General features: G+C 41.5%; 1 pseudogene; it reads left to right on the top strand.

Annotated features, from left to right (window-relative positions):
- Nucleotides 1–12369: 12369 nt before the first annotated feature.
- LOC147428522 (uncharacterized) lies at nucleotides 12370–13792 on the top strand (annotated as a pseudogene).
- The last annotated feature ends 5724 nt before the right edge of the window (nucleotides 13793–19516 follow it).

Raw genomic sequence — 19516 nt, 5'->3', positions numbered from 1 at the left:
AAGGAGAGGTTCATAGCCGGACTCTTTCCTGACCTTAAGGTAAAAGTTGAGACGGGTGCACCTGCTACTTTTGATGCAGTGGAAACTAGGGCTGCTGAGAAGTATAGGAAACTCAAGTGCTTAAGGGGAGAGGTTCCAATAGAAGGTCTTAGACCCAAAGGTAAGTCACAAGCATCAACATCTAGGGAGCTTCCTGAGGTAACGGCTGAAGTGATTGAGAAGTTAAATGAATCTTTAAGCAGCCTGTCAATTCACCTTGCACAAGCTGTAGGTCCAAAGGGACAAGCAAAGAAGTCTGAAGAGCGAGACCCACGACCTAGGAGAGTCTTGCAATGTTGGAATTGCGGTGAGTCTGGACATGGGATGTATAATTGTCCTTGGCCCCGTGGGGAGCCAGGGAGACCTAACTTGAATTACCCAGTGATGAATGCAGGTGAAGGAACTAGTCAGCAACCACGGCTTATACAAAGGCCAAATGGAGCAAGACCACATCCACAAGGAGTGGAAGGAGTTCCACTTTTGCCAGACCCAAACGTGCATGTGGTAGAGGTGACAAATTCAAGAGAGGTTGACATGGAAGCAAATGGCATTAAGCGTGGCCGAGGGAAAGGTAAGGAGAAAGAAGGAGTTACATCACAAAGTAACCATGGACGAGAAAAGAAGGCAAAGGAGACCAAGGAGGCTAAGAGGACTCGACGTCGTATCAACCTCCAAGACTTCCCTCTTGGACATGGAATGGCTCCATACAACCTGTTGGAAGACATGAGAGGTAAGGGTCCTGATATCTCATGGCCTCAATTTCTTGCATTATGTCCACAAGTTAGGAGGGATTTAACAAGGACAGTTAGCACTAGGAGAAAGGTAAAAGAGAGTCTGCCTGTTGTAAAAATTGCACAAGTTGAAATGAATGAGGACATTACACCTGTGCTAGATTGTTACATAAAAGGGAGATTGGTTAGAAAAGGTCTAGTGGATGGGGGTGCACAAATTTGCATCATGACAGAGGGACTCATGCAAAAACTAGGCATGCACATCCATGAGACACCTGAAATTAAGGTCAAGATGGCAAACAATAGCAAGGCTAGGTGCGTAGGCATTTGTAAAAATGTTTTTGTGGAGGCCTTTGGCATTAAGAAGGCAGTGGATTTCTATGTCATGTCTACCAAAGGAAATGGTTACCCATTTATCCTAGGGAGACCATGGCTAATGAAAATGCGAGCTTTGCAGGATTGGGAGAGTGGAAAGCTAATTTGCAGGAACGACAATCATAAGAAGGTTGTCTTTGACATGAAGGAGAAACGCCAAGAGGAGCTCCATGAAGAATCATCTCAAAGTGAGACGGAAGAAGGTTGGACCGATAGCACTTCAGAAGAAGAAAGTAGCGGCAGCATTACTGAAGAGGAGTCTTCCATCGAAGTCATGGGGGTAAGGTTTAAGCCAAGCAACCAAGAGACCTCTTGTCAAGTCTTGGAGGAGGTAGGTCCTCAAGAGAACGAAGGTGTTCAAGATGAACGGATGTTGGAAGGTATGCTATCAACAACACTTACAAAGGATGAAAGAGAGGAGTTCAAATGTGTGCTAAGGAAGTTTCCTAGGCTTTTTGCTAAAGACTACACTGACGTGCGTGGGGTAGATGTTGTTTAACACAAGATTGAGTTAAAGCCTGAGGCCACACCTAAAGCTCAGAAGCTACGAAGGCTAGGAGTTATAAAGGAGCAGGCTCTACTCAAGGAGGTAAGAAAGCTTCTAGCAGCAGGTTTCATTTATCCAGTGGAGAATTCAGAGTGGGTCTCTCCTGTTGTTGTCACTCCTAAGAAAAATGGCAAGTGGAGGGTGTGTGTGGATTACCGTCCCCTCAATGAGGCAACAAAAAGAGATCACTTTCCCCTCCCATTCCAGGATGAGATACTAAATGAGGTAGCTGGTCATGAGAAGTACACTGTGTGCGATGGTTACTCAGGTTACTTTCAAATAGGGATTGCATTGGAGGATCAATTGAAAACAACCTTTATCACTCCTTGGGGTTGTTATGCTTTTAGAGTCATGCCATTTGGTCTGACAAATGCTCCTGCAACATTCCAACATTTCATGAATATGGTGTTTCAAGCATTCTTTGGAAAGTCAATTAGGGTGTTCATTGATGATTTCTGTATTTATAGCTCAAAATCATTGCATCTACAAAGGGTAGAAGAAGGTTTAAAGAAGCTCTACGACATGGGAGGTCAACTCAACCCCGACAAGTGCCATATAGGTGAGGATGAAGTAATCTTGCTTGGTCATAAAGTTTCTTACAAAGGCATTGAAGTGGATCCTTCAAAGGCAAAGGCTCTTATTGAGCTACCATCACCCAAGAGTCTTAAGGAGGTCATCTCATTCATTCAAAAGGTGAAGTATATGTCACGCTTCATTCACTTAGCCTCGGAGTTACTTCACCCTTTGCAAAAGTTGACACAACAAGTAGAATTTGCATGGTCTGATGAGCTTGAAGAGTACTTTTGTAACATTAAAGCCATTTTGTCAGAGCTACCAACACTCATGCCTCCTTGTTGGGAGTACACATTCTTTGTTAGCTCTAGTGCTGGGAAAGAAACAATTGGTGCAGTTTTGCTACAACAAGATCCCTATAGTACCAGGATGCGACCCATCTACTTTGCTAGTAGGGTCATGAATGCTTTCGAGAGAGGCTACACGGAGGCAGAACTCATGATGCTTTCTCTCATGTTTGCGATAAGGAAGTTTAGATCCTACTTGCTCCCAAAACCTTTTGTAATCCTCACCGCAGAGAATTTGTTCCCTTGGGTGTCATCTCAAATGAATCTTAGTACTAGGATCTCAAAGTGGATTATGGAGTTGCAAGAGTTCCAATACTCTTTCAAGGTAGAAGATAGTGTGCGTGCACAACTGGCAGGGATTCTCACTTATAGGGTACATGAGAAGGAAATTAAGGTGCCTCAAGTAAAGACCCTACCATTGCCACCACCAAAAAGTATTCCTAATGCTTTTACCTTGTTCTTTGATGGAGCTTTTCGTCGAGCCACAGGAAAAGTAGGGGGAGGGCTAGTGTTGCTCAACCCAAGTGGAGAGGTGGTCATGAAAGAGAAGTTCAATCTACCAAGTTCAGCTAGCAACAATGAAGCAGAATATGACACACTACTTCATGATTTAAAAATATGCATTGGCCATGGTATACAACGTCTCATGGTAAAAGGGGATGCACTTCTCATTGTGAAGTAGATTTTAGGCATTTGGGCATGCAAGAATGAAAGCTTAAGGACAAAAGTTCATGCCATTCGTAGGATGTTTAATCAGTTTGAAGAAGTGCAACTATATCATATTCCGAGGAAACAAAATGAAGATGCCGATTTACTTGCACAACAAGCAGTTACATGTGTTGAGAGAGAAGTGCAGGTCATCATGGTGGCAGCAGCTGTCAAGCAACCGAGATACCAGGGATTAGAGTCATTGGCTCCCATTATTGGCTACATTTTGGAGGGTGAGTTTCCACAAGACTTCACGAAGGCTCAGAAGAGGAGACTCATGAAGAAGGCAAGCATGTATCTCTTCCTAGAAGGCTCCCTCTATCAAAGAGGGAAAGATAAAGTGTGCAGAAGAGTACCAACTATCGCAAAAATTCCAGCCATTCTAAAAGGTTTGCATGAAGAGTCATGTGGTGGTCATTTTTCCCAAGAATTAACTGTGAAGAAGATTTTGCTTGCGGGGTATGTTTGGCCAAGTCTGCATGTGGATGTCCAACATTGGTGTAAAAGTTGTCACAATTGTCAGGTAAATGGGAATAGAAGATTGATTTATGGTCCAAGGCAAATTGTGCTTGCAAATGGACCCTTTGAAAAGTGGGGCATTGATGCTATGGGTCCTCTGCTTAGGACAAAAAATGGTAAACTCTACATTCTAGTGGCTGTAGACTATATGACTAGGTGGGTGGAAGCACAAAGTGTGGCAAAGGTAAATGAGAGGACAGTGAGCAAATTCGTCTACACTCACATTTGTTGTAGATTTGGCACACCTTTGGAGATTGTTTCTGATAATGGCCCAAGGTTTAGAAAGGGATTGCTCATAGAAGTCTGTGAAGAACTTCGCATTCTACATCGTCACATTACACCCTACTATCCCCAATCAAATGGTTTGGTAGAAAAAGCTAATGGTGTCATTGCAGGCATCATTAGAAAGATGGTGAAAAACAAGACAAAGTTGTGGGATGACTTCTTGGATGGTGCCTTGTGGGCGTATCGAACCACATATAGGGAGGCCACGGAGTTCACACCATTTCACTTGGTCTATGGTCAAGAGGCTTTACAGCCAATTGAACTAAACATTCCAACAATGCGACTTCATGGCAAATCAGCACAAGATGATCAAGAAGCATGGATGGATCGACTTCTTACCTTAGCTGAGCTTGAGTGGAAAAGAGAAGCAGCATACGAGTGCTATAAGAGGAAAGCCACACAGACAAAGGAGAAGCTTGACAAGAAACTAAAGGACAAAGGCATCAATGAAGGAGATCTTGTGCTAAGGTATGACAATCGACTCGATAATCGTTTTGATGCCAAATTTGAAACAAGATGGCAGGGGCCATACATAGTCAAGAAGGCTTTCAATTCAAGTTACTATCAACTTATGGACTTGAATGGGAAAGAGCACTCCAGGAAGGTAAACGGCTATCGCTTGAAGCCTTACTTGAGTCGCCTTCTACCAAAGGATCTACCAGAGCAAAAGGAAACTATCCCATGTAAGTATTGTTCCATGAAGCATGAGTGTAACACAAACCAAAATTCCAAGGGGCCAAACAATGAAGATCTTGTCAAGGACTCTGAAGCACTCTCTTTGGAAAAGATTCTATATGATGGTACATGAATATACCATCATCCTGGGGGAGGGCTAATGATAGCCGTTTTTTCGGCTCTCTGTAATTGCCATAGTGAGTTATCTCACCCTATCAAATCACTCAAACACTGTGGTTACCCTCACCCTTTCACTCTATATAGGTGCGTGTGAGTTAGGGGACTTTTCCCATATCTCCTTACTGAAATAAAAAACCCTCAATTAGCTAGTCATTGGGCTAGTTGAGCCAAAAAAATAAAAAATATAAAAATATAAACATATTATGGCCCATGCGTATGTAAATATTTCTTTGTATATAGGGCCTAAATAAAAGATTTTTTCATAATTATTTTGGTATTTATTTAAATATTTTTACCTAGGTGTGTGTTATTTATGCTCTGTACATTGCCTCACCATTACCACAATTTTTCTTACCATTTTTCATACTCTTTATTCAAGGGTAGGTGGCATGCATACATGCACTATGGAGGGCTCACTCTTGGAGGTATTCAAAAGAATCATCCAAAGAAGGACCCCACAAGGACCTTGTGCAGTGGAAAAAAACGGTCGGTTTTGCTGAATTTTTAAAAATCACTTGCTCTCCGAATTTGAAAAGGTGATACAAACAAAAGTTGTAGCTCGTAGGCTGAACTTTTGCCTCAAATTTTTTCATATTTTTTCGAGCTACGAGCTGTGAGCTATGATTTTATTAGTGGACCCCAATTTTCCCATGCTATGCAGCCACACTCTCTCTTCCACTTTATCATTTTCCTCTTTCACACACACTTCTCCACTCATCATCCCCACCTCTCTCACCACTCCTCTCTGCACCCTACTCACCTTCTCCTCAACCTTGAAGAATAAGAGAAACCATGGTGAACTCATACCTCCCACACACAATTCCATTCCAAAATTGACCACCTAGTCTCATTTTTCCTCCTCCAAATTACCCATATCTATCAAAAAAACCAGAAAATTCAGCCTCTTCTCTTAAAAGACAGCATCATGGTGGTTGATTACTCAGCTTCAATTACCTTGTCTCTCAAGGAAGGTCAAGAGTGGAGAAAAAATGTACCGTCAAAGCTAGTGGACCGTCAACAAGCGTCAAAATTGGCCCTACTCAAGACACTTGGAGCATCAACCTTGTAAGAAATCCACCTTTTCTTACCTCTTAAGAGTTTTTCTTCCTTATTTGTATCCTACATGGATACTCCCATTGTAAATATCCAATTCCATTTGTAAATTAATACTAACTCTACTAACACTAACCCACTATGAAAAGTCCTATCACCTCTATTTCTCTCCTCTCTCTTTCCCCACCAACTTCTTGATAATTCCAAGCAAAAGAAATTAGATAAATTGCTGAAAATCTAACCCAACCATGGTTAGAGGAGTAACCCTAGCCTTCAAAATTTCTATAAAAAGAGGGTGTAGCTAGCACAAAAAGGGGGGAGAAGAAAGAGCACTATGCTATAGCTTGAGAAGCCAAGCTCAACCTCTTGAGAAGGAGCTCTTGAGTGGAATCTCATTGGCATTAGGCATATGTATGTGTTGTATTAGGGGTGATTAGCAAGGGAACTCTATGCCATTATAAGAGAGAGTGATCATTAAATTGAGAGTAGGAAATCTATCATTTCTCCTACTAGTGTAAGCCCAACATTTGCTGAATCAAGGAGGGTGAATTTGGACTAAGCATGGATACCTTGTCTCCCTTCCAACGTGAAGTCATGGACAATAATGATGTGTAAGTGTCTTGGTATTTTATTTAAATTCTTGATAGCTTGTCTTCGGGTATTGTTATCAATTTAGCCATAAATCCCACATGCTATAAGAGGGCGACAGGGTGGAGAGGACTCCCCTGGCCTTAAGACAGTGATTGGGGTGGCTCTTTTCTTGTGATGTGTTGTGGTGAAATTTACTCAGGCTATGTTGAACAAATACTAATCTCACTTTGATTAGTCATGACAGATTTGTAAGAAGGCATTAGTGCAACAAGCACCCCCTTCCCCCTTCTCTCTCTTTCTTACATATATATATTTATGTTTGCTTGATCATTAACGATACACTTCAAAGCAGCCCGAACACCATCTCTCTCTCTCTCTCTCTCTCTCTCTCTCTCTCTCTCTCTCGTGTTTTAGTGTGTGAGAGTGTTCCATTGGTGTTAGGGTTAGTGTAAATTCCTTGGTTGTTTGTGGGTTGCTCTAGCGATTCTCCTCTTTTGCGTCCTAGTTCGCTCTTAAACTAGGTGGTGCCCCTTGTGTAGTTGGGATTTGGCTGGGGGTTTGTTGTTTTGGTTTGTGTTGTGTTGTGCCCCAGCCCCATTGAGCAGCACGGGAGCCTTGAAGGGTGTCTAGAGGTTGCTCTTCTTGTTGCCCGCCCCGGACCGCTTCACTAACTCATACACCAAGCAAGTTGAAATACAACATAAATTTAGGCATAAGCTCTCAAGAGAACTGTCAGCACATATGACAAGCAATGTAATGAGACAAGTGAGAAAAACTGCTCAAATGATGCCCAAAAACCGCTCTAATTCAAGAGCACTATGCGGTTATCGATGAATCTATGCCAAAGACCTGCTCTAATCCAAGAGTACTATACGGTAATTGATGAGTCTATCATTAACAATCTCCCTTCTGAAGTGATTACCGCATACATCTCAAATGGCTTGTGGTGAGCAAACACTCTTACAATGTGATACCGAAACACTACTGCAAAGCAACAACTGAGTGCCAAAATTCAATCAATTTGCTATTTTAAACCATACACATAAACACACATATTACAAAAAAATACAATAGAGTTTTGACAATATTCCGGCTATCTAACCATAATAACCATACATGCCATAGACATGAAACCATGAGCAAATCATGCACGAAATCCGCACTCAAGCATACATGAGCTACTCTAAAGTGTCAACTCTTTGACCCTGGAAAACAATCTTGTACTCCAAAATACAAAGTGCATCAATCACATTTTGCAAGTAAGACAATTACTTGCAAGAACTTGGATGCAAACCAGTCAAAATATGGCACAAATTGATGCTAAAAATTAGCTAGAAATTAACCCACATATGCCATTGCAAAATGGAGAATATCATTGCAAAAAAGGACTCATTATGTGCATCCACATGGCAATAGAAACAAGCATCAAAGCATGCACTAAGAATGTGCATCAAAAGAAGTTGAAAAATCATCTCACAATCATGCCAAAATGCCTGTAAAACTCTCCGCAAATCTGTGCACCACAATCTCCAAAATCGGCTCAATTGCACAAGTCAATGTTCATAACTTGTGATGAATCCACTCTCGAATCATGAGAGTCCATAAGAGTGCATACATTCAGAAAACATTCTCAGCTTATGCATATAATTTTTTTGAAATATTTTTAGTCCATACTCATCACACTGAGAGCAAACCATAAATGCGCAAAGCAAGAGAGCAACCTTGGGGGGGTTCACCATTCAATACCCCTTATTTTAGGCTTTCTTTTTCAAAACTGAATATAAGAACCCCTTATTTTAATGTATCTCTGTTAAATTGCCTTGCATTTAAAACCCCTCCTTTCAAACTCACATTATACATTAGCATGATTACATAGTGAACCCCCCGAGAGAACCACCAAGCTCAATTCGAGCTCTTTGGATGTAGCAAATCAGCTTTGAAAGAACTCTAATTAAATCACCACAATATGCATATATGGTTTGCGTATCAATTTCTAAGTTTATGCATGTGTATGCGTACATATACACACACCAAAAAACTCTTGCAATGCAAAGGACATGTATGCAGAAGAACTTGCAAAAGTAGACCACCATGTTGTTTGAACTAGATAGCTCCTAAATTGTGCAAAATTTGTAAAAAAATCCTTCTACAAAGTTGTAGAGCATGTGAAAACAATTACAAATAGCGGAAATTGACCTGAATTCTGATTCTAACCAGGATAAATCTACTTTGCAAAACTTTGCAGCCTATCGTACACGACCTGCAGGCAGTCTAAGCAATGCAACTCAATGTCAATGAGGATTCTGAGAAAACTCTCTTCTGCAAAGTTGAAGAGCACAAAAAATCGATCAAAAATCAATGGGAATTGGCCTGAACAAAAACCTTTTGATAGACCAAAAACATGCTGAATTTTTTGCTTTGTTTTCTTCCCTGCATGCTTTCGTGCCGAGCTCCAATGGTGCTCTCCAATCCTTAAGCTCTGATACCAGCTGAAGAGTACGAGCGAGTGTGTGTGTGTGTGTGTGTGTGTGTGAGAGAGAGAGAGAGAGAGAGAAGCCATGGAGAAGAGAGAAGAAGAAGAGACCTTGTGTTTGCAGGGGCTATGACTCACTATGAATATTTGAGCCCCCTTATTCTATTATGTATATAAAAGAATAAGTGTAGTGGGCATGCGCCTGGCCTAACCGGCCACATGGGGCTTTACCCCAATAGAACCGGTGTCACCAATGTGCCAAAAGGGTACTTTTTGAGAACCCAATATTTGACATTTTCTGCATTATACATGCTTTGAAATGCATAGTATGCTATCTTTCAAGCTTCTAAATTATGCATAGCACATTCATGTCACTTGTGATTGGCCAAAACCTACCAAGGTACTTAAAGATCTCAACGTCACGTGTCTCATTGTTGCACACGGTGCATGGCTTCTCCTTATGCTTGGTTTTCACAAGCATAACCTTTGTTTTGGATTCATTCACAGTCATCCCACTATGCAAGCAAAAGTTCTCAAGGACAACCATAAGCTTTTGTGGATCCTCTAAAGTGTGTGCTAGAAGCACTACATCATTCACATACAACAAAAGCATGATTACCACATTGCAATAGTAGCCTCTTCAATGCCTTCTTCTTGCATAAAGTCAAGTACCATTTGTTTCGATTGATCGATGTATAGACCATAGAGAGTTGGTGACATCATACATCCTTGTTTAACCCCAATAGTGCTTGCAAAAATTTATGAAATTCCTCTTCCCATGCGCAATTGACATATCACCTTCTCATTGATTCGAGAAACTGCAAGGATAAACTCACTTGGCAGCTGGAATTCTTCTATTCTTCTCCACAAATTGCTACATGAAATAATTATCAAAGGCCTTCTTGAAGTCCACAAAGCAACAATACATTTGCTTTCCTTTTAGCCGACTTTACTCCATGAGAACAGAACATTGACAAAACGGTCAATGGTGCTAGGGCATCGACAAATACCCACTTGTTCTTTTGATTATTTTCAGTCCACTCACTCAATTTTATCTCCATTATGTACCCGAATAACTTTGCCAAAAGAGGCCTAATCATTATAATTTGTAGTTAATTACATTCTTTACATCCCCTCCTTTATGCAAAGACTTGACCCAATTAGTGCTCCAATCACAAGGCATACCATGTTGAAGTGCAAGGTTGACCATGTCACTCATCCAATCATGTGTAAAATCTCTCGTCCATTTAATCATTTCTGGCTTGATACCTTGAAGATCTTCCGCTTTGCAACTGGCCAATTCAAGCCCACCATAGACATCCTTAATAGTAAAAACGAGGGCATACATGGGAGTGAATCATAAAATGGCATCTTTCTAGCATTTGGTTGCTCATATAGTTGCCTACAATGTGTCTACATATTTATAAGACTTAAGTTACAAAACTCTCAATCCTCTTGCTCTTCAAGTTTCTCCAAAATCTTCCACATGCACGCGACTTTATTGAACTTGAAAATGATGATGCTTGATTTCACATGTTCTTCTCTTCTTTTGAATCAATGCCTTCTATGTATGCAAACGACTTTGACATTCTTCATCAAACCAAGTTTTGCATGATCTACATCTATTGATACCATGGACATGCTTAACGGCAAAGCATTCTTTGGCACAAGAACAAATAACTTTATTAAAAGCTCCCCATTTAGTTTCCAAAGGTGCCTCATATTGAAGCTTTGTTATCCATAACTTCTGCTCAATCATTTCAATATACACCGGTGTCCGTTTGGAATCAATAGAAAGAGATAAATTCTCTTCCCTTAATTGGTTGAGATTTTCATGCTCAGTTGTTTCTCCAAATGTAAAGTCAATACATAAGGTTCAATGGTCTGATTCTGGGGTCCATTGGCCAAGCATAAAACTCTTTATGCCATACATGGTGGCTTTCAAGAGTAGCATAGAGTCAGTCACACTATCCACATTGTGTTTTCTACATATAAATCCATCGGCTTCACTCCATAAAGATACACCATTGGCAATGAGCATATCCATGCTATTGCACATGTGTAAAAGTATCTTCCCATAGTGATCCGACTCTTTCTCATCCATTGAAGTACGATCATACAAGTGAACTTCCTCCAGCTCCCTTGAAATGTATGGTATATCTAATTGTTGAATATCATGTTGCAATATTTATGTGTGGGCATTCATATCCCCAAAGAGAATAACCTTAACTTCATGTTTAAAACAATCAATGTCCTCCTCTAAATCAACAAATGGTCAATCTCTATCCATGCAAGCATAAAAGGGGGACTCATGATGAGGAATGTAGTAGCATCTAGCTACAAGAATGGGTGCTCTTTTTGGCATCATAATTTTCACCCATACATAACGTTTGTGCTTGTCTGCTTGTCATCATTCACAATTGAAAGAAAATCTTTAAGTCCTTTCTTAATCATACATTCTACCCCTACTTGTCCTCTTCATTTCTTGAGATTCTTTGACCACATCAATGAATGTACATTGTAATCCTCCAACTGAGTAATCTTTTGTGCTTCATACTCCCAAGTTTCAACGAAAGGTACAACATCGGCTTTACTTGTCAGTTTGTCTATGCCAATCCTGGAATTCCATGTGTATCCATTGCAATTTCAAAAGAATACTTTCAATTGTACTGTAGCCTCAAAGGTCACACATTCCTATTTTCTTGAGGGACTTGCCTCCTCCTTGGGCGTGATTTTTCCATGAGAGACTCATCTATATCCACATTCTCAACATTTTTGTTTGGTTCACAGCTTGCTTGAGAGAGAAATTAGAAACCACATTACTACCAATACATCAACCCAAAACTTCTTTGTGTATATATTTTTCATTTTATATACATCATAACTCATGGTGACCAAATAAGAGAGAGAGAGAGAGAGAGAGAGAGAGAGAGAGATGGAGTGATTTATCGAGATTCTTCCGAATGCACCTTGTATCCAAGGTGGGGGTGCCATATTCCCAGAGGTAGTGTCCACTCTCTAGCTTTTGATTTAGGACTAACTCCTTGTAGGAATTTTCTTCGTCCAATGTGATGTAATCACATAGTAGGATTTTGATGTCTTGCATATGGGATGCATTGTGATAATAAAAGTTCTAGTCAGAGTATTTAAACTAACTGTAGTGGCTTGTTTGTGGGATGTTTTGTAATATTTAAAGAGCACTCAAGTGTTTAGAATGATTCTCATTGGCCGTGTTTTAAAGGAAAGGAAGTCAATGGCCCCTCAAGGAAATTTCAACGTGCTAGGTATATGCTTGGATTCGGTTTCTAATCTCTACTACAGCAGAAGGACACTATGATCTCTTCCATGTTACTTGCCGCCATCGCCCTCCTTACCCTTAATCCCCCATCTTCTTTCCCTTCTCTCTCACAGGCTGCAGCACAGAGTCGACTCTTTTTACCCCCGCATTGGAGCTTCTCTGCCGACCTCACCTTCCCTTCTTCTCCCCCTTCTCCCTCAACTCCTACACTGGTATTGCCCACTTCTCCCTCTTCATCCCCCATCCTCAGCTCTCCCGCCTTCGCCGCAGGCTCCAAAGGCTTCTCCTTCGGCCTCCTCAGCTTGTTCCCCTCCCCTTCCTCTCCCCCATCCCACACTCTTCTCTCCATCTGCTTGGGCGTCACAAAAAATGGCCCCATCCCCAACCCTTCTTCGTTCCCGTCTGGACTCTCAATACCACATCCCCCCTCACTCAAGCCCACCAGCTTGTTAAGCTAGTGGTGGACAATACCAGGCAATTGTCTCTTATAGATGACAATGGCGATGGCACCATTATGTGGGCTGTAAGCAATGTGGGTAGCATGGAGATGCAAAGCAATGACAATCTTGCCATCTTTGATAGTAGCAATCAAACAACATGGCAGAGCTTTGATCACCCAAGTGACACTCTCTTGCAAGGCCAAAAGCTTAGACTTGGAATGGAGCTCACCAGCAGCAATAATATGTACAAGTTCCTAATGCAACCAGGGGGCATGTTATTCTACCAAGTCTCCACCAATCTTGTACCCCTTGTCTATTGGGTCTTCCCTGGCAACGATACCCTAGGTGACTTCCTCGTCGAGGATATTGTGCCTCCATTTACGCTTGATAAAAACGCACCGGTGAACCTTACATCATCTATGGCTTCTCCAAGTTGTGAGAATTTCAATGAATCCAAAGCCTATACTTTGCTTGATGGAGATGTTCTTGTCATTCAAGATGCATGTAGCAATGTCATGTATACATATAGAAGCACACGGGATCTCATAAGGATGGATACAGATGGGTGGCCCAGGGACTACTATATCCATGAACTAACAAACTCTAGTTATGTAGTCACTTCTAACCTATCAGAGTTTAAACCTTGCTATAGTCCCAACGTTTGTGGAGCCTACTGCATATGTTTTACATCTAATCGGTTCGGTAGTGCAGTGCTACATCAATGCAGGTATGTGCTTTCGTTTATGATTAGGTCTATGGTTGTGTGTGTGTGTGTGTGTGTGTGTGAGAGAGAGAGAGAGAGAGAGAGAGAGAGAGAGAGAGAGAGAGAGAGAGAGAGAGAGAGGAATGATTAGGTCTATGGTTGTGTGTGTGTGTGTGTGTGTGTGTGTGAGTGAGAGAGAGAGAGAGAGTCAAGATAAAAATGATAATGTTTCTATGCATGTTTGGGCTTTGGAATAATATATTTAACGTGATTAACCATAACGTTTTGGGTCTTGTTGACAATAGTGTGCTTTAAAGTTAGAGTTACTATACCTTAAGAAAGCCAAGAGTATTGCCATAAAAAGGTACCAAAGCATGGTGTCAATGTCTCATCAAATCCACTATTAAAGGAAGGAACTATTTTATCCACTATTAAAGGAAGGAACTATTTTGTTTTTGTGCCCTTGGACTGCATCCACACATGTCCACACTGCACTTGTTAGTCTTGTGCATATGGAAAGGTTGCTAATGAGTAACAACAACAAGTTAAAATAGCAACATGAATTGGTAGGCTATTGAGAAAATCTCACTACTTGAATGTCCCAATACAACTTGTGATTTAATTCAAGGGGTTGCTCATTGGCTCCCAATTTTCTTGCCTTTTTAGGGCTATGATTTCATTGGTTGCTATGGCACATCATCCACTTGTAATTCTCGTTTCATGCTTTGAAACTCGTGCCTATCATTGTTGGGCAAGAAACATCCTAATGTGGCACTTCTAGTTATGAACCTAAGTACATGGAAGCTGCTTTCACACATATGGTTGAGTGTGTTTGGAGTAGATACCTTATGGATGACTTGGGTTTGTGGACAAAGATATACAACTACCATGTCCTTAATAGTCAAAGGGCATTGGTGTAAAGAACCTATAGCATTCCATGCTCACACCAAGCATATCAAAATGTAATTTCATCATGTCATGGAGAGGCTCTTTACAGGAGAGATTAGTTGGGTTTAGGTACTACACAAGATAAAATTGTTGTTAGGTTCAAGAAGGCTTTATCTCATGAGGCACTTAAACCTTTTTTTTGAGCCTTGCACTTATTTTTGTTTGTAGATCCAAATAATCCGTAGCTCTTGGCACTTCCCCATATATAAGTCCCTCACTAGGAGGCCTTTTCTTCTCTAAGATTATGTATTTTTTTATAACCAGTCATATAAGCTATCTTATCTTTCTACATTCTAATAGCATTCCCAATGTTATCTGCTCTCAAGCTTCATCTTCTCCAAGCTATGTGTGCATTCTTGTGACCCTAGCTCTATAAAAAGTCTTTGGAGGAAAAGATGTTAGGGTTAATGAGTTTTTAGTGGCGATTAGAGTGATGTATTTAATAGAAAGAGATCATTTACAAGAGAGATAATAAAGAAGACACACACACACACACACACACAGAGCACACACAAGATATATGTGTTTTACCCAAGTGTGGGCTACGTCCACGGAAAAGCAACCACTCTACGGCATTAACTTCAAACTTGCAATATTTACAAAGGGCTTAGAGACCCTTCTCTCTCTACCATGTTTTTTGCTTCTTCTCATTTCTCCTTGTTTCACTCTATTTTCATGTGTAGAAGAGGCCTCCTTTTATAGATATAAAGGACCGTCTATGGGATTTCTCATCTCATGAGATGTAGTCATCCATCTGCAGACATGCCCAAGTGTAGATACCCATATGTAGACGAGTCCATCTAAGACTCGGCCACTAGCCGATAAACGTCGGCCATGAGCCATTGAATTTTTGCCACCGGCTATAGGCCATAGGCCACTAGGCATGTATCTACCTCTACCTGCCATAGGCCATAGGCCACTAGCCATGTACCTCTATTGCGATTTTTGAGTCACTCTCTAGTCATCATTTGGCCATGATATTTTGGTGAAAAGGAACGTTCTTGCGAGCATATGCATTTTTGGTTTTCCAACGAATGATTTTTCTCACGCACAATGTCTCTCTTCATAATAGGGGCTATTTACAAATACGCCGCGAGCGGACGCTAGCATAACGAGAACAAAACCAACAATTCTATGTCGGTCGAGGGCGACGCTTAACGCGTAGAGCATGGAAATAAGAAGATGGGTGTCAACCACCTTCTCGACCTTCTAAGACAATCTCTAATAGACAAAATCAAAATCTAATCGTTCTTATGCACTAGTGAAAGCAATCCAACCTATGATGCTCATGCTATCCGAAACTAGGTCAAATCCATTCGAAATGTCATGAAACTCATAGGATTTACTCTCCTTATCAAAGATTCAATACCCTATGGATTGTGACTCGGTATCTGACCTCTAACTACCTCTTGCGACAATCGCGTATAAAGAAAGACATCAAAATACATGTTACCATTTTTCGTTGCATATGGTCCTAGCACGTGGCTCTACTTCCCATGAACTCATAGGTACAAAGAACTCATCAAATGGATATCCGGTTTGCAAGAAAACTCACCCGAAAACTTATAGGAGCTCACTTTGCGACGTTGTCAGAATCGCACACTCTTGGCGTTGGATGAAAGCCCTCGCTGTTGCTAGCATGTTGGCGATGCGCTTTCACAATGGACCTTCTATAGAGCGTGTAGGGCAGAGAAGAAATCACACACTCTCTCTCTCACTCTCTCTCAGACACAGCGCACAGTGAAATACGAAATTGATTAATTCAAAAGTTAGGCTTAGGGTTACAAAATTTAACTTATATACATTTATCCTTAGAGGCTTGCTCCCACCAAGTCCGATTGCTGCTCATATATTACAAAAAATGTCCTTCCATTTCCAAATAATGATACAGCTAGTTGGGAAAACTTCTTCTGTGTTTCATCGTTAATACTCTCCCCTTCCGCGTCCATGTCGTCCCTCACATGACGGGTCTTGCTCTTCTGCTTAAGTGAAAGCTGTCCTTCTGTTAATGAAAACCTGGTGCCTTTAGCAACTTCAGGTATGATTCGTACCTTATATTCCCCAAAGTGACTGTTGGGCCAAATATTTTGCTATCGTATGTATAGAATCTTGTGTAGAAAGCTTCCTCAAAAGCCTACATGTGATAGCTGGGCAAAAACATGATTCTTTGATATAGTAAATATAAGATCTCTAGAGATGGCTGTTGTGACAAATCATATGTCATTGCCGTGACAATGTCCCTCGTTGATAGGAGTGTTGAGTCCATAGCTTTGGAAGGCGCGAACACTTCAATGCAAGCCAACAAGGTTTTGTAGATTTTTTTTAATCATTACACAAGTCAAGTCTGGACAGCCACTGAAGTGCCCTTCAAAGTTTTCACCATATAAGAGACACTTATTCTCTCTCCTTCCTTGGATGGTGGCATAGAGGGGTATTTAAGTTAGTTTGGATGTTTCTTTAGGATTCTTAAATGATTTGTCCAAGTGCGGACACGAGGGACGGGAAAAAATAAGAGGTAATCTTGAATGATTTTTGGGGCCTCCACCAAGTATTTCAAAAATCTTGGGTACTTTATGAGCCAGTCTCTTCTCCATCTTGGTTGAGAGTCCACTACTTTTGCTGCAGCCTCTCTATTCTTGACATCTCCTTCATATATTGGCTCTATAGCTTCTGCTTTGAATCTCTTCTTTATTATTATCACTTCATACTTTAGGAGAGGATATGGGAGCGTGGGTTGCATCCATTCCTCCCTAAGCACATTTGTGGCCAGCCCTTGGACTCCTATAGAATGTAGCATTCTTGATTCCATTCCAAGGCTGCCTTGTGGTCCTCTGTTGTGGCCTTTTCTATCAAAATCTGGAGGCGTGTCTCCTCCTCCGTGGTCAATGATTGTGTTTCTTCTACCTCTCTCTCCAATTGTTCTTCTTGGTGCTGCACATCTTCAGCATCCTTAGGAATCTCCATTGGCTCATCTCTGGCATTTGTTCTTGCTTCACTGGGCCCTGGTTTTGATTCTTGTGTTCTTAATTCTTCTATCTCTCTTTGTAATTCTGTGATCTGTTGTTGGGCCAATGTATCTCATAGTAGCTTCGTATGCCATGTCAACCATCGTCTCTTGTAGGGTTGCCAGATTCTTTTGGAGTACTTCATGTGTTCGGCTTTCATTCTTTCTTCCGCGGCTAGAGACCCTTCTGCCATATGCATTTGTTGTCTTTGCTCCAACCGTAATTCCTTCTGCAAGTTGGTGATTTGTGCTTCCAATGTTTGTATAACTTGAGTATCTGCCCCTACACTTGCCCGCACAGCCCTTGGTGTTGCCCTTAATCTTTTGATTGTCAAATCCTGAAGCTCTAATTTTTCTTTTAACTCCATCACTTCATCTTTTGCTGCCTCTAGCTCATCTTCTAACTTCTCTTTTTCCTCTTGGAGAGCCTTGACTTCTCTTGAAACCTCTGCCATCTCTAGTGTGAGAGTGTCTCGTTTGCTCTCAACCTCCCTTAGTGTTGTAGTGAGAGTTTTGAGCTCCTTTACGCTTCTTCAGCTTTTAGGTGGGTAACTTGTGCCAATATCAAAAGGTTATCATGTTCCATTTGCATATTATCATCCCTAGTACGCAACATACTGTTCTCTTTATCAATGGTAAGAGACCACATTCTAACTCTGTCCAGTATCTGATAGGCGGCTCTTATGTCATCTTCATTTTCTGCTATGAGGTTTCTACTTGTTTGCCTATTGATAGGGCTAGGAATTGGAACCTGATGTCCCGTACTGATCATTACTCCTGTTGGTGGTACTCTCCACGGGTTGGCTAATGGTCTCCATATAGACGCTTGAGGGGTGTGAACCAACCCTGGCACTCCAAGTTGTGGGGAGCATCTTTCTGGAGCTACTCTTTGTGATTTTTGATCTACCTTTGGTTCTTCAGATCTATCAGCGCTCTACTGGCCCGTAGAGAACTCTTGTCTCTCTTGTTCCTCTTTTGTAGCCCATGGCGGAATAGGAGTTCCATAAACTACTGTCGAAGCCTCTGCCAGCTTTGTGTACCCGGCTTGAATGAGGTCTTCATATGTGTCTCTTTCATCTTTCTCCTTATCCCCAGGTGCATGTGTGGTCTTTTCTATTTCTTTTGGTGAGGATTGTGGTTTGGGTGTAGAGGGTTTTGGACTTGGAGGAGGGGTGGAAGAGCCTGGTGGTGAAGGTGGTGGTGTTTCAACTTTTGTCCTGTTGCCCTCCCGATCCTTCTTCACTGGAGGTTTTGGCGTTTTCTTCAGCTTCCTCTTGATGTCTTGAACTTCCTCCATAGTGAAAGGCTCTAAGTTTTTTTGTTCAAGCACCCTTTCTGTCTCCTCATACGTCTGAATGTAGTGATGAAACCGGTCCTCTAGTGGTCTAGAGAAGCTTCCTTCGACTTTTGCCGGGTCTGGTACTCAGTACTCTTCAAAATCCCCCTTGAGTGCTCTTTCTGCTCTGAATTTCTCAATCAGCCTCTTGATCCGAGCGATTTTCTGGCTGTGTGTTTCCTTGGGTCTTGTTTCCCTGGCCATTGCTACTTTTTCTTTCTTCTTTGGTGGTTCCACAGGCTCTTCTTCAGGCACCGTTTCTAACCTTCTTCTTAGCCTTGTGGTGAAGTCTAGTGGAGCCACTGCATTTACTGGCTCGTCTTCTCTATCTGGCTTTAGCTTGAACCACTCGTTCTATGTTGGTGGCTCTAGCCACTGTTCTCTAGCTCCGATGGCTTCATATGCAATCTTTGTCAAGGTTTCCCCTCCTCCAATGTACTTAGGCTTTTCCATGCCCATGCCAACCACTTGTTCATGCAGGTATTGGGCATAGTTCACTTCTTTGGGCATAATGCTTTTCAATACCCAGGTTATGGTTGTTGCCATTGCATGGGGAGGAGCGGTGTATTTTTGGGGCCTCTTGCTACAAACATGGAAGCATTGGTTGTAGAGCTTGCATATCTTTGCAGCTCTTGGTCCACCGGGTCTTCAAATGTTTGATTAGACTTCTTTGGACGTAGACCTTTGCTTTGTCTCTCCTTTCCCAAACTAAGCTTCCCTTATTGTGGAGCCTAAGTGCATCGGCTATGAT

Source organism: Adiantum capillus-veneris, chromosome 23 (genome assembly GCF_014529385.1).
Source record: "Adiantum capillus-veneris isolate H3 chromosome 23, ASM1452938v2, whole genome shotgun sequence".
Lineage (NCBI taxonomy): Eukaryota > Viridiplantae > Streptophyta > Polypodiopsida > Polypodiales > Pteridaceae > Adiantum > Adiantum capillus-veneris.
Note: the sequence above shows the minus strand (reverse complement) of the source record. Positions and strands in the feature narration are given on the sequence as shown.